Genomic DNA, 14333 nt, shown 5'->3' with positions numbered 1-14333 from the left:
TGGTTAAGTGTGAAATTAAAATGGCTAATTCAAGTATGTTATGTTTGCACATTTGTAGTCTAAGCGCTGAAGTGAAAAAACAAACAAAAAACAAACATAACATAAAACTTCCATAAGGTCCATATTGTCTAATCAATGTAAATACAGTTTACAAGACAAACTTGCTGCACTTCCATCGTGTAATGATCTGTTGAACCTGCTGGGTCACTTTCAAGTTCACACTGCCTCTGACTGCATATGATGCATAAGAGATTGTTATGATTGTTCAACATCTTTGAGGTTGATCCCACTCTGCATGGGCTCCTGCATAATTAGTAGAAGGAAAAGTGAGCCGAGCTGCACTGGAAAGTTTCTTGTAGAAGCTGTAGATGTCGTCACAGACATTAAACAGGATGCAGCCCCATTTCAGAGTATTGGAACGGATTGTCCAGAATAAGATAGCACTGGACAATCGACACCTAATAAATCCACAGCTTCCATTTGTATTTTGTACTCTATGAAAATATGACAGGGTTAACCTGGGTAAACAAGTGACAAGTAGACTGTTTTTGAATCGTCTTAGCGACTTTATCGGTGATGAAACTGGACCTGTGTAAAAATAGGTTTTATTCAAATGATGACGTGATGATGGTGCAAAATGTCTTTTCCCATCATTTGTAATATTTTTAGAGATCACACATATAATTATTTCACGATGCTACACACAAATTGTCACAGGTCCTTACGGTGCCAATAAATCCCAAATAAACAGTAAAATATGAAATAGGAGTCTGCCTCCAATACCAGCGGATAACCCCCCCTCCACACACACACACACACACACGCACGCACGCACACACACACACTCACACACACAAGCGCACGCACACTTTCAGGATTGCAGCATATAAATCGAGTTCCAAATATCTGTAGAACTTGCTGGCAGTGAGGTCTTGCCCAGGGATATTTTCGTCTTTTTGAAATGTTTTTTTTCCACGCCTGTCGGTTTGTGTCTGTACACAGGGTTCTGACCATGGCTTCTGTGAAAAAAAAAAAAGAAAAACAGTTTGAACAGGTCAAGTGGGCTGTAGCTACTGCTGGGATCCAGTATATGACCAGGGGTATCTTGCTAGCAGGAATATCTTTTGGTGGGATTTCACCTCTCTTCATCAAGAGTCACCTTCCTGGGGCCTATGGGGTGACCGCGAACGTGTTCTGCTCTTACCTTTCTGCCCACTGGGCCTTCCAAGACTAGACCGTGATCCTGATCTAGTTTGGGTTATAGCGAACGGTTGGATGTGTGATCCCCTACCATTTGGAGGAGGCGGATGATCATCAGAGCTGCTGCTGTGAAGCTTCAGCATAAGTGCTAGGGACATCACTCTCTGCAGTGCCTAGCACATCCCTACTTAATAGAATACAAAATATTATGAGGAGGGCAGTAATTGCTTTCTGTCTACCTATCCCAGTCATATTTCAATAAGCAGAGATCATCTGAAAACAGTTAACCTAATTTGTTGGAATATAGACATTCATTTATTTGACAATAAGTTTCTGTTTGTTTGTTTGTACTTTATGACTCATCATAGCAGAACGGAAACCCAAATTGGAAGGCTTGGAAGCAATGTTCCCTCTAATTTTTCATGTGTCTGAGCGAACACATAAACTCCCTGAGCGGTCCCTTGGACCACTGTGAGCGACATCAGACGTGTGCACTGTGGTCACGCCAGCATCAAATCCATCCAAGTTACATGGTTTATTAAAATAATCAAATTACAGTGTTTACATTTATGTCAAACTACTTTTAATTAACTGCTTTAGCCCACTTACAATGAAAATGAAAAACTGTATGTTAACACTACTGGAAGTAAAAATAACTTGAACTCCAATTTTGAAAACACAACTTTTTTAAGATTTTATTTAATAAAGCTCTGACTTGTATTATGAGTATGAGTCTGTGGTCTGGGAGAGAGTCCTGTAACTCTCTGTCTGCAAAATACAGTATATAATTACCAATGTTGGGCAATTAATTATATAGTTACTTCTTCAAAAAAGTAACTGCGTTATGCAAACAACAAAGTTTTTTGCAGCCGTTTACCTAAAAATGCAGCCAAGGTTTTTTTTAAATAAACATTTCAAACTATTTACAGAACAATCAGCTGTTGTGCTTTAGATTTGATGCCACACAAATTATTTGTGCCACTCCAAAAAATAATTGTGTGTGAATGAATGAAAATCTGAAAGGGAGCACTATAAAGAGCAGAGATTTAAACCATGCAGAGTGGAAGTTGATTGGCTCACAGAAGGCAGACAAGAAGATGATTGGATGTGAGTAAGATTGACACAGTGGGAAAATAGTAGTTATGTAAAGACTGGCAGGTGAACACCCAGGAAAGCAAGTAGATGATTACAGGTTTTCCTGATTGAGCTTATGCGTAAGCTTAATTTCTAATGTTGAATGTATCTTGGTGAAAAATGTTTTTTTCTGAAAAATGCCAAAAAGTATTTACTCACTCATGCACAAAGGTCCTTCTACCTAAATTTTATACCTTCAGAAAGAGCTTTTAAGCTTTTTGAAGGGTCAGTTTGAATTTTGAGAAACTTCTTACAAATCTTTCACTTCATTTTATTTTATTACGCACTACTAGTGGAGACTAGTGAATTAATGCCAGACAAGACGTTCATGCCTTTCTGAAAACAGTAGTAGAGAGCAATACATCACACAGGTCAGCTCCCAAATGCTTTCAAAAAGGCTTATAAATATCTGCAGGCAAACCACAAACTCCAAGCGGAGCCATTTGACCCAGAGTAGCAGCAAACTCTTTATAGGAAGCGGTTTCATTTCATTTATTTATTTATAAAGCACGTTTAATAACAACAGGGAGCTGACCAAAGTGCTGTACAGAGTAACAGTTAAACAATGACACTGACAACAACGACAGGTAAGAAAATGAAAAGAAAATTAGGATAAAAAAATTGGTAACTCTCATACAGTTTTGAAAGCCAGAGTAAAAAAATATGTTTTAAGATGCGATTTAAAAAGAGTAACAGTTGGGGCCTTTCTAATGTGGAGAGGTAAATCATTCCACATTTTTGGTGCCACAACCGCAAATGCCCGATCTCCTCTATGAACCATCCTAGACTTATGTAAGGTAAGGAGCAGGTGATCGCTTGATCGAAGGGCTCTAGAGGGCGTATAAAGCTGCAATAGGTCAGACAAATAGTCCGGTGCCTGGCCAATTAGCACTTTATAAGTCAAAAGTAAGATTTTGAATTTAATTCTAAAATGCACTGGAAGCCAATGAAGGGAAGCAAGCACTGGAGTAATATGTTGGTGTTTCTTCGCACGAGTCAAAAGGCGAGCTGCAGCATTCTGTACAAGTTGGAGCCGGGCCAAGCTGGACTGACTGACACCCACATATAGTGAATTGCAGTAATCCAGTTGAGATAAAACAAACGCATGAATTGCTCGTTCCAAATTTCTAAAAGATAAAAAAAGATCTCACTTCGGATAGGAGCCTTAATTTAAAAAAGGACCGCTGAACAACTGGAGGGCAGTTTCTGTGCTGTGGTGGGTTTTGAAGCCCGACTGGAACTTCTCAAAAATATTCTGACTATTTAGAAAGGTTTGTAGCTGCTCAAATAAAATCCTTTCTAAAATTTTTGACAGAAACGGAAGCTTGGAAACAGGTCTAAAATTAGCAAGAACAGAAAAATCAAGGTTCGGTTTTTTTAATCACTGGCTGCACTACAGCGTGCTTGTATCCAGTTGGTACTACTCCAGAGCTGAGACTACTATTAAAAATAGTTAAAATGTCGGGACCGACTACCTTAATAATCTTTTTTAGAAAATGGGTTGGGACTCCATCTGAAGGGCAGGATGATGTCTTTATGCTATTGCAAAGATCTTCCACCTGGTTAAGACATACAGCCTCAAACTGGTCAAAAGCAGTTGAGGAGGTATATGTTAATGAAACATTATACAGAGATAGGGTAGATGTAGATCGAAGCCTTTCTATCTTATTAATAAAAACCTGCAAGAACCTATCGCAAGTTTCAATGGAGCTATCTATATGGAAAGCGGGGGAGGTATTCAAGACCGAATCAATAACTGAGAAAAGAGTTCGGGGGTTATTAGAGTTGTTCTCAATAATGCTTGCAAGAAACTTAGATTTTCAGCTTTTACAATGACTTGATATCTAGATAGGCTCTCTCAGCAGCAGGAAAGAGACTTGTAATTTGTCTTTTTTCCATTTTTGTTCAGCCTTCCTGCACTGTTGCCTAGCTGATCGAGTTGAGTCGTTTATCCACAGGTCTGAGTAAGCTGTCGATCGCACTGATTTAAATGGGGCGATCACATCAAGAATAGTCTTGCATTTATTATTAAAATTCAAATCCATCTGCTCAATACCATCACCAAGGGAAGAATTCGACAGTGTTTCAAAGGCAGTGGAAAACTGTTCTGTGGCCGTTGGTTTAAAAACACGATAACGTCGTGTTGAGGATGTAGGTTTAAGATGGCAATGAGATAAAATTATATTAAACACTAATGGACAGTGGTCAGAAAAGATTGTATCACTTATTTCCAAATTAACAACTGGTAATCCAAAAGACAACACGAGGTCCAACGTGTGGCCCTGTACGTGTGTTGGATCCAATACATGCTGGATGAGGCTAAAAGAGTCAATCAAATTTAAAAAGTCTTTAGCCAGCTGGTTGTGGGGGCAGCATACATGGATAGTAAAATCACCTACTATTAAAATTTGATCATAACTCGGGATGATTCCTGCTAAAAAAGTAGACAAATCTCAAATAAAATCTTTGCTATATTTTGGAGGTCTGTATATTACTCCAACAAGTGTTGGGCGTGGGTTCCCCAATTCAAAAAGTAGGATTTGGAAGCTTGAGTAAAAGTCTGTTGAAAGTTGTTTATATGTTAGTCTCTTCCTGAGGACAGCCGCAACTCCGCCCCTGCGTTTGCCAATCCTCGGCAGATTTAAATAATCACAGTCAGAAGGTAGGAGTTCAGTAAAACAATTGAGCTCACCTGATCTCAGCCAAGTTTCCGTTCGGAGCATGAGATCCAAATCGCGGTAAGTAAAAAAGTCCTTTAAAATAAAGGTTTTATTAGCTAACGAGTGGACATTAGCAAGGCTAATCCTTAGTAAAGTCGAAGGCTTAGTAGTGGAAATAGGAACCCGTTGAAGTGTCCGTAGGTTCTGGAAGTTTACTCCTCTCTGACGATGTCACGGAGGTCGCAGACATGGGTTTATTGTAGTAATCCCAGTGACAGGAACCAAACAGAGGTAGATCATGGTCGGGGAAGTCCAGTGTTTGATGTAGTCAAATCTGACCGCCTCAAAGTATTGATCATTCCCGGGACGTAAGAAGGCAGCCTTCAGCCTTCAGTCTCACCAGTTGACCACTTCGTCTTCCCCGGCGCTGGCGGCGCCTGGTTGATTGGGGTAGCTTCGAGGCAAAGCAGAGGCAGGCTGGGACAGGAACGCCGGGCAGAAACGGTGGAGGGAGAAATTTCTGATTTCCGTGGTTCCAGTAAGATTCACGTCTCAAGCAAGGTAATCTTAAAGCGTTTGGTGATCGGAAACACACAGAGAGTTAGCATCTTTTGAAGCGAGTAAAACAAAAGCAAACAATAACACTGGAAGGGACAGACGGCTGTCCGTGAACACTGGTGCCATCTTGTCATGGTGCCAGTGTTCAAGCTTTTTGCGTCATGGACAATACTGGGCCTCATTTATTGACTAAAATCTCTGCGAAAATCACGCGTATGAATGTTTTATGCACAAATCAATGATTTATTAATATTTTCATACTTGAATTTGTTTGTACTAAGCACTTCTGATATTTTTTCTGTTTTGTCTTCTTTCTTTTTAATATCAACCTTAATGTCCAAACTTTACCCTGAGCCACAGTGACTGTGTAAGGACATAATTTTTTATTTATTTATTTAAATCACTCCACTTGAAACACGTTGGAAACCTACCCCTTTTCCTGCTTCCTCCTTGGACTTTGCATTTGATTGTTTTGGTTTTTTCAATCTGACTTTCTCCTTCTTCACTTCTCTCTCCACTTCACCTCCCGCTAAAGATGTTTCCTTATAAAAAAGGAAGCAAAAGCAGATCATTTGTATCGTTGAAGCAACAGACTCATTCAGGATGAAGAAGAAGGAGATGGAGACATATGTATCTCTGGTGGTGAAAATTCCCCACCAAAAACACTTTTTGTTCCTTTTGTTTCTTCACTGGATTCTATGATGCTGTGAATAACCAGACTGGTTTCCAAATAACTTCTGTTTTTTTGTTCTAAATCCTGAAATGCCCCCCCCCCCCCCACCATTTCACAGAACAATGGCAAACATGTAGTTGCAATATCCTAAATATGCCTGGCCCACTTACCCACCATTATACCCCAGGAGACGGAATATGCTGGAGCTTGACCACAAACCACATTCTGTCTCATTCTCTTTGTTGCTATGGGTTTCCTGCAGGAAAACTATCTCTAATCTTTTGTGTCTGTTCATTTTTTAAAGCCTCTCTTCTGTTAGTTGCTCCAACCATTAATATTCAAAAACTCTCACCTTGTGCATACAAGACTGAGAGACTGAAATTATATAAACAGGTCAAGGAACTCATCACCCAGTGCAATACACACGACTTTATGAACTAAATGAACCTTTTTATTTATTTTTCTTAAGCAAATAAGACTTATATGATTTTTTTGGGCAGAAGGCGCTTTTTCAATCAACACCACAGCCTCGCTGCAAGGTAAAGATGCTTTTAATGTATTTTTCAGCATCTGAAAAATATTTTTTGTTTTTTACAAAGTTAAAATTAACTGCTTCAGTGTTATTTAATTCTCCATAAAAATGTGCTTAGTAACCCTTCATCTCTACACCAGCAGGCCAACTCTAGTGCGATTCAGCTGCCAACCTTTTCCCACTGCTCTCCCCACTCCGCCCACTAACTTTCTTCACTCTTTGTCTTTATTCTGTTGTGACACTAAGGACAGCCAAGCTGTCATCAATTACTGGCTCTCTTTCTGAATCATCTGCCCGTTATCTTTCCCTTCTGCCTCAGGCTGAGGCATGGACGGCCATGGACACGGTGGATGTATAGTTGTTCTTGTTATATCACTTTCTAGCCCACTATGAGTTTACTTGGAAGAAGCATGCACAATCGGTGTCAAACTGCTATCAAAAGAGCCATTTTTAAGCAATATTTGACCAGCGAATTCTGCCTTAACATTACCATATAATGGCCATACATATAAACAAACAATCTTTTATCAAATGCAGTGTGCCATTTATGATTATTTGTATGTTTATTAGAATAATATTTATTAGAATTATATTATTCTTTAATTAATTTGCAGAATTAAATTAACTACAATATCTTACTTTTCAAAAAAGAAAACATTATCACCAACAAAAGAGAACAACTGCTAGCACTGTACCATGTTCAGGCCCACTTTGAAATACAGTAACTATGAAGCTCGATAATAAATTAAATAGATACATTTTATTTTTTTGTATTACTTTATTTGTTTATAATGAGCCACTGGAGTAAAGAACTAAGTGTAAAAGCTGTATACAGCTCCACGGGCTCGAGACCAGAGAGCTTCACATAGATCCACTGATCCCCCCCCCTCCCCTCAATTAAATATAAATAAATACAGCTTGTGGGGATAGGTTAATTGGATAATCCAAATTGTCACTAGGTGTGAATGTGCGAATGAATGTGAGTGTGAATGGTTGTCTGTCCCTGTGTGTTAGCCCTGCGACAGACTGGCGACCTGTCCAGGGTGTACCCTGTCTCTCGCTCTATGACAGCTGGGATAGGCTCCAGCGCCCCCCCGCGACCCTGAAAAGGATAAGCGGAAGCGAATGGATGGATGGATGGACATTGATATTTGGATTCTTACATGTTCTTAACATAAAAAACCCCAAAACCAAACAAAAAAACAACAACCTCTCAACCTCTTCTTTTCTTACCAGGAAGTGGAAGTATTGAGATCAATAATCTTTTTCTGTGGTGGTGTCCATGTCTCAGATTGGCAGATTTAACCTCGGAAGCTTTTTGATCGTGAGAGAAACGAGAGTTACTGGAAGCTCAAACATAAGGAGAACATGCAAATTCTACACAGAAACATCTGTGTTGGACATTTAAACACACGAGTGCCTCAGTTTTGAAAGGCTGAACATGCTCCACCATCTCACAGACCAAAAATCTCCAAAAGCTTCAACTGGGAATAAACAGAAATATCCGACCTGGGCAAAAGGCAGAGCAGGCAGGGAAACCTGGAGATAAATGCCATTCAGAAAGACACCACTCACTATTAACCATAAAAAGCTCCTCTTTTAGAACAACAACCACACCACTATTAATCCTGGAAGCACAGGGCAGATTGGCATGCACCACACAGTCTCCCACAGCTAGGAGAACCATCTCTACTAGAACAGATTGGCCACGCTGAACTCACACTCCAGACAGGGATAGCATCTCAGAGGATGCCATCTCAGCCAAAAAACACAGCTTACTGTTTGCAAAACTACTACGCAACACACACCAACTTACATTTCCAATGCCACGGGCAACTACAAGACAAGCATGCAATAATGTACTGTAGATAAAACAAAAGCTTTCAGCCAGACTCACCATGCCCTCCACCACCTAGCATCCACGGAGATAGAGAGGGAGAAAGAAAGAGAGAAATAGATAAGGTATAGAGATAATATTTGTTAAGTGAAATCTCCAACAAGTCCTCCACCTAAGCAGTTTTTGTTTCTACCACCTTTTACCACCCAAATAATTAAATTGAATTGAATTCAATTTTATTTATATAGCGCCAAATAACAACAAAAGTCGCCTCAAGCATTTTTGAGATGATGTATGAGTGTTTCCACTTCTAAAGACCAGCAAAGTCTGCATCAAGGGAATGTGCCACAATGAGTCTTGCCTGGGAACAATTTTTAGTTTCCAGACTTGCAGTTTACTCTTGTTTTCCACTAGGCCTATGCAACAAAACAATTTTCTGAGTTTCATGTACAAAAAACAAATTACTTGGTGTTTCAAAAACACGAGCATATGAATTGATGTAAAACAAAGTCAGTTTTCTGATGTAAAGGAATTAACATTAAAGCACGATTTATAGTTCTCACACTTGTCTGCAGAGCTGCTGTTGGTCACTTAACTTTAAAACAGAGACCATAAAATGTCAAAGTTTTGATGATCAGGTTAGGAAATCAACATATGCCTGAAGGCTAATGCATCATATAAAGCTTTTAGTTGTTTCAGTGGATGTTCATAATTGTCATTTCAGTGGTGGTTTATATGTTTTCAACCGTTAATGATGAAGCTGTTTTAATTCTTGACAACAGCCCAAAGTTAAGGTTGAGTCTGCTGCTGTATGACAAGTCTCATCCTTTACTAATTTCCCACAGTATGACATGAAGTCGGACCAAATGTACAGTACAGCATTCTTTCCTTGCTGTGCTTGGGCTTCACATAAAACTACTGGCTCGTGGACTGCAACTTAGACATTCTTGCAAGCCATAATAACAGCTTGCAAAAATTACCCAAATTGTTGTTTTCTGGGGAAGACAGTTTTAAAATGTGCACCCAAATTAAATAACAAACTGTTGAAAAGTATATAATAGGTACAAACAAAAGTCCGAATGTGCTGTTGTAATTTGGAAGTGCCTGAGTGTGCAGTGTGACTCCAAAAGAAATACTAACACATGGCAGCTGGTGGGGCAGCCACATACAGGGTGAGAAAGAGAGGAAGAGGAGCAGGGAAATAAGAGAGAAAAAGCCCTACAGTGTGATCTAATTAGCTGTCTCCCACAGATGACACTGTATTCTGACATGTTCCCTGTCTCAGCATCAATTAACTGACTGGAACAATTTTTACCACAGCTGCAGCACCCCTATCACTCTCTGTTTCACACACACACACACACACACACACACACACACACACACACACACACACACACACACAAAATATCACAAGAGAGGTCATTCTGACAGCTACCGTTTTAACACTGTTCTTAGTTTGGCAGCACTGTATGTCACTATACATGTATTGACAATGATACATTAATTAACACCCTCTGACATTTTGATCTAATGAAGCTGATGACTATAAGTGGAAGAACAGATTAATGGCAGTTATTTGATTTTATCTAAAGAATCTAGAAGACATATAGTGTAATACCTTCAGTGTAAATGTAAATACATCTATCCTTCCATCTATTCTCATCTTTTAATATGAAAACAAATTTGGTACAAACAGGGCATTTCACACACTCTTTTATACATCAACGTCTTCCAGTTTCTACTTGGGGGTCTGGTGCTCTCCCAGGCCAGGTCTTCTTCCAAGGCAAGCTGTCTTTAGATGGCAGAATCACCTTAGCTTTCAACGTGAAGGAGAATCAACAGGTCTACCTCAAAGTCCTCCCAGATGCCGAAACTCTAAGTTTAAGCACAACCACGCTATGGAGGAACATTGGTAAGGGTTCACGTTTGGGTATAGGTGTCTCTTGTTGTGCCTACAGTAGTGTTGAAACCTCACCAGTTGACCTTTCTATGGCTCATCCATAAGACCATAAAACATACATTAATTCCTTCCCATTGTGGAAACAATGCACAATTTTCCAGCAGAGAATCATTGCCTTAGATTTGGAGGTGAGTCCACTTTGCACTTGGCTGTAAAGCAAGAGAACAGCACCAAGAGAACCACATCATCTGCAGAGTAGCTCATAGCACTGTATAAATGTGCCTAACCATGAGGAAAAAAGGTAAAAATCCTTTATGATCCTTTTTTGCGCTTGTAATATTTAGATAATAATACTGGATATTACACATTACATTCTCACCCATCCATCCATTCACTCATTTTCTTAACCGCTAATTTAATTCAGTGTCACAATTGGGCTAAAGCTTGACCCAGTGAAAGGTGAGGTACACTCTGGACAGGAGTGAATGTGAATATTAATATTTGGCTGTTTCTATCAGTTGAGACAAGATAGTTTCTATTAAAGTACGCTGACCCAGTGACAACGACTGAATCAATTTGCTCATTTATTTTCACCTTTTTAAGGTTCAGTCAGCAACTTTATTTAAGACGCTAGGCTGTTTGGTATGACACTTGTTGGTAAGCTTTCATTACACTTAGGGCAACATAACATGTTCTTGTCAATGTGATTAAATATTTTTTTCACTTTAGCCGCTGATTGTCAGCTCCATACTAGGTGTAAGGAGGAAGAAAGGGAGAAACTACTGTAAATGACAGCTGTTTACAGCCTAATGAGTCTCGCTTTGATTCAAGGTGCACCAGTGCATGTAAATATATGAATAATACAAGTATGTTATTTAGTTGTTTACTGTATTTATCCTTAATCTATTATTTTATTAATGAATACCAAATATTCAGTCAATTTATATTTATTGCAATTTATTTTACAAACTTAGGAAAGCTTTTTTAAGCTGAGCCTTATTTTTTTATTATGCATAAAGAATGATTCCCAGTCTGTCCTCATATTGAAGATACAGATTATTAATTCAACACTGGTATCAGATCAGTACTCAGTATTGGCAGATACCCACAGCCAAAGTACTGGTATCAGATCGGAACTGAAAACTGGATCGGATCATGCCTATTTGTTGGATTATTCCTTAAATTATTATTACAGTGTGGACTGTAATACTTTCTAAGCTGTTCCTGTTTAATCTATTTGCCTTTATTTAATGCATGACCTACATCCTCTAACTTCAGCATATACAGTTTCAGATTCTCACTTTTACTGATAACAGTCATAAATCCAAAACACCACTGCCCTAGAAACCAGATTCACACTGCTTACTCCTCCATCTCTTAATAAAACACATGTACAATAATAAGCTAACATGCTAAAATCATCACGTACTTAATGTTCTTAGCAGTTAATCATGCAACGCTTCAGGGGACATAATTTAACAAACAAGAATGTTGCCAATCTTTAATGCAAGTTTAAACACTCTGCGCTTAAATAACTTGAACAGCAAATGTGATTCCTACAGTTTAACTTAACATGCTAAACAAAACATAATATTCTAATAATAACACATTAAATTTTTCAATAGGGCCTATGCATGTTCAGAGTCAGGGCCTTAATGGCACGTCTTATTTTTGTTCAAATACAGTAGTAGTAATACAATTGTGAGAGGAAATATGATACTAGTAGCCACTAGGCAATATGATTTCACCCACTGGTTTCTCAACTACTTTAATGAAACATCAAGTTAAGCATTAGACAAAACAAAACAAAAAACAATCTAAATGTTGTCGATGTGCTGTCACACGTTCCTGATATTTTCTTGCATTTCAAAGATCTGATTGGCCTCCCACTCCTACCTACCTCTGTAACAGAGGGCTGGACAGTAGATAAATTGCAACAGGGTGACTTATTCCAACACTTATAGCAAAACAGCAGGGAAAAAAATGCAGAAAATGGCACGTTTCATGGCAACCTCCGTTCTCCGGTTCCTGGTAAAATTAGGCTGTTGGAAATATTGAACCAAATGGTCAGGCGGTCTGGCAGCTCTTGTTGAAAAATGTTTGAGAAAATATCTCATGAATTTAAAAGGAGAGTGAATAGGGAGATGATAACCCCTGGGAGGAAGCCACAGGAGGTTTGCCTCAGTGCTGGAAGTCATCTGGTGAGGGACAAGCAGTGGGAAACTTTTTAGGATATTTGTGGAATCATACTGAAGATGGATGAGCTGTGGGTAGAAATTTAGCATATGACTTTCTCCAGATGTAGTGGAGGATATATACGTATGTATTTGTCATAAGATCATCAAGCAAATTTTAATGTTGACACAGTTATTAAATGATTTAATAAAAGCCAGATTGGAGGGTTTTCCATCATGAACAGCCAGTTTAAGGTCATGCCAAAGCATCTTAATTAGATTAAGTCTGGACTTTGGCTAGATCACGCCAATAGGTTCATTTTTTTTCAGATAGTTGGTTTCCAATTATTCTCATACTGCATAAACAAAGTATGCTTGAGCTTCAGCACAGAAATTTCTTCAGGATTTTAGAGAGATGAATTCACGGTTCCAATATTTACATGAAGCAACTGTTCCAAGTTTTCTGTAGATAATGATTCTCACTGTACTTTTCTGGAGTCCCAGATCCTTAAAAATGTTTTTGGAAGGCTTAGTTGAAGAGGCAAATTTTTTTTCACAGCACTGTATAATAAAAGCTTACCAACAAGTGTTGCACCCAAAGTCTAGCTTCTTAGATAAAGTGTCTGACCGAAGAAAACGAGTGAAAGATAATGAATGAGCGAGAGAGGAAAAAGCATTATTGCCACATCTCTGTAACCACAGTTTGCAATTAGAAAAAACTGAAGCTGTTGGTTTAACATAACAGCATGAAATGCCTCCAAACTGCTCGCATTCAGCTGGTAGATTTTCCCATACAACTGTGCAATGAAGTGCTGCTATCATAACTGAACTGAAAGGTTTGGAGCTTGGCTTGTTGCCACTGATATTAGAACCGGCGTTTTGAGTTGGTATCAGTCCAGTATCTGGTCCAAATATCAGATAAACACATTCCTGCTAAAAATTAACTTGTAAAAACTTGTCTCAAGTGATAGAGACAGAAAACCATTCATGCTCACATTCACACCTCTCCAGGGTGTACCACACCTTTTGTTGGGCTAGGCACCAGCTCACCCGTGATCCTGAAATGCATAAGCATTTAAGAAAATCGATGGATTACCTTTTTCACATCGGGCCATGTAGAGTTGAATAGCTTTGTTTCCCTTAATAAAGGAAATCATCATTTAAAAACAGAATTTTGTATTTGATTAATTTACCTTTGTCTAAAATAAAAATTTGTTTCATGATCTGAAACATGTAAGTGCAACAAATATGGAAAAATAAGTAAGAAATCAGGAAGAGGGCAAATACTTTTCACAGCATTGAGTTCCTATATGTGAACACATTATAGTTTAGTCAGACATCAGCAGCATGGTTTCTCAGTTTCTATATTGTTCCACTACATTAGTCCTTTGTCTTAACTGTGCTAAATTCAGAAACAACCCTCATTGCGACTTCTACCAGGGAGAGGATCTCAGACACTTTTAAACTCAGACAGAATCTTTGTAATACTTTGGTTTCATCTGCAAGGTAATCCTCGACGTATTTAATCAGTAAAACTATCATTTTAGAGGTTTTCTGGTCTTTTACTGTCTTACATCCCCCTTCAGTTGAAGTAAATGAAACACAGAGAGAGGGTACTGGCTACTGAATATGCAGTTAAAACAAATGGAATACAGTACCTAA

This window comes from Neolamprologus brichardi, chromosome 1, assembly GCF_056152115.1.
Source record: "Neolamprologus brichardi isolate AB-2024 chromosome 1, ASM5615211v1, whole genome shotgun sequence".
Lineage (NCBI taxonomy): Eukaryota > Metazoa > Chordata > Actinopteri > Cichliformes > Cichlidae > Neolamprologus > Neolamprologus brichardi.
The sequence above is the reverse complement of the archived record's forward strand: the minus strand, read 5'-3'. Positions refer to the sequence as shown.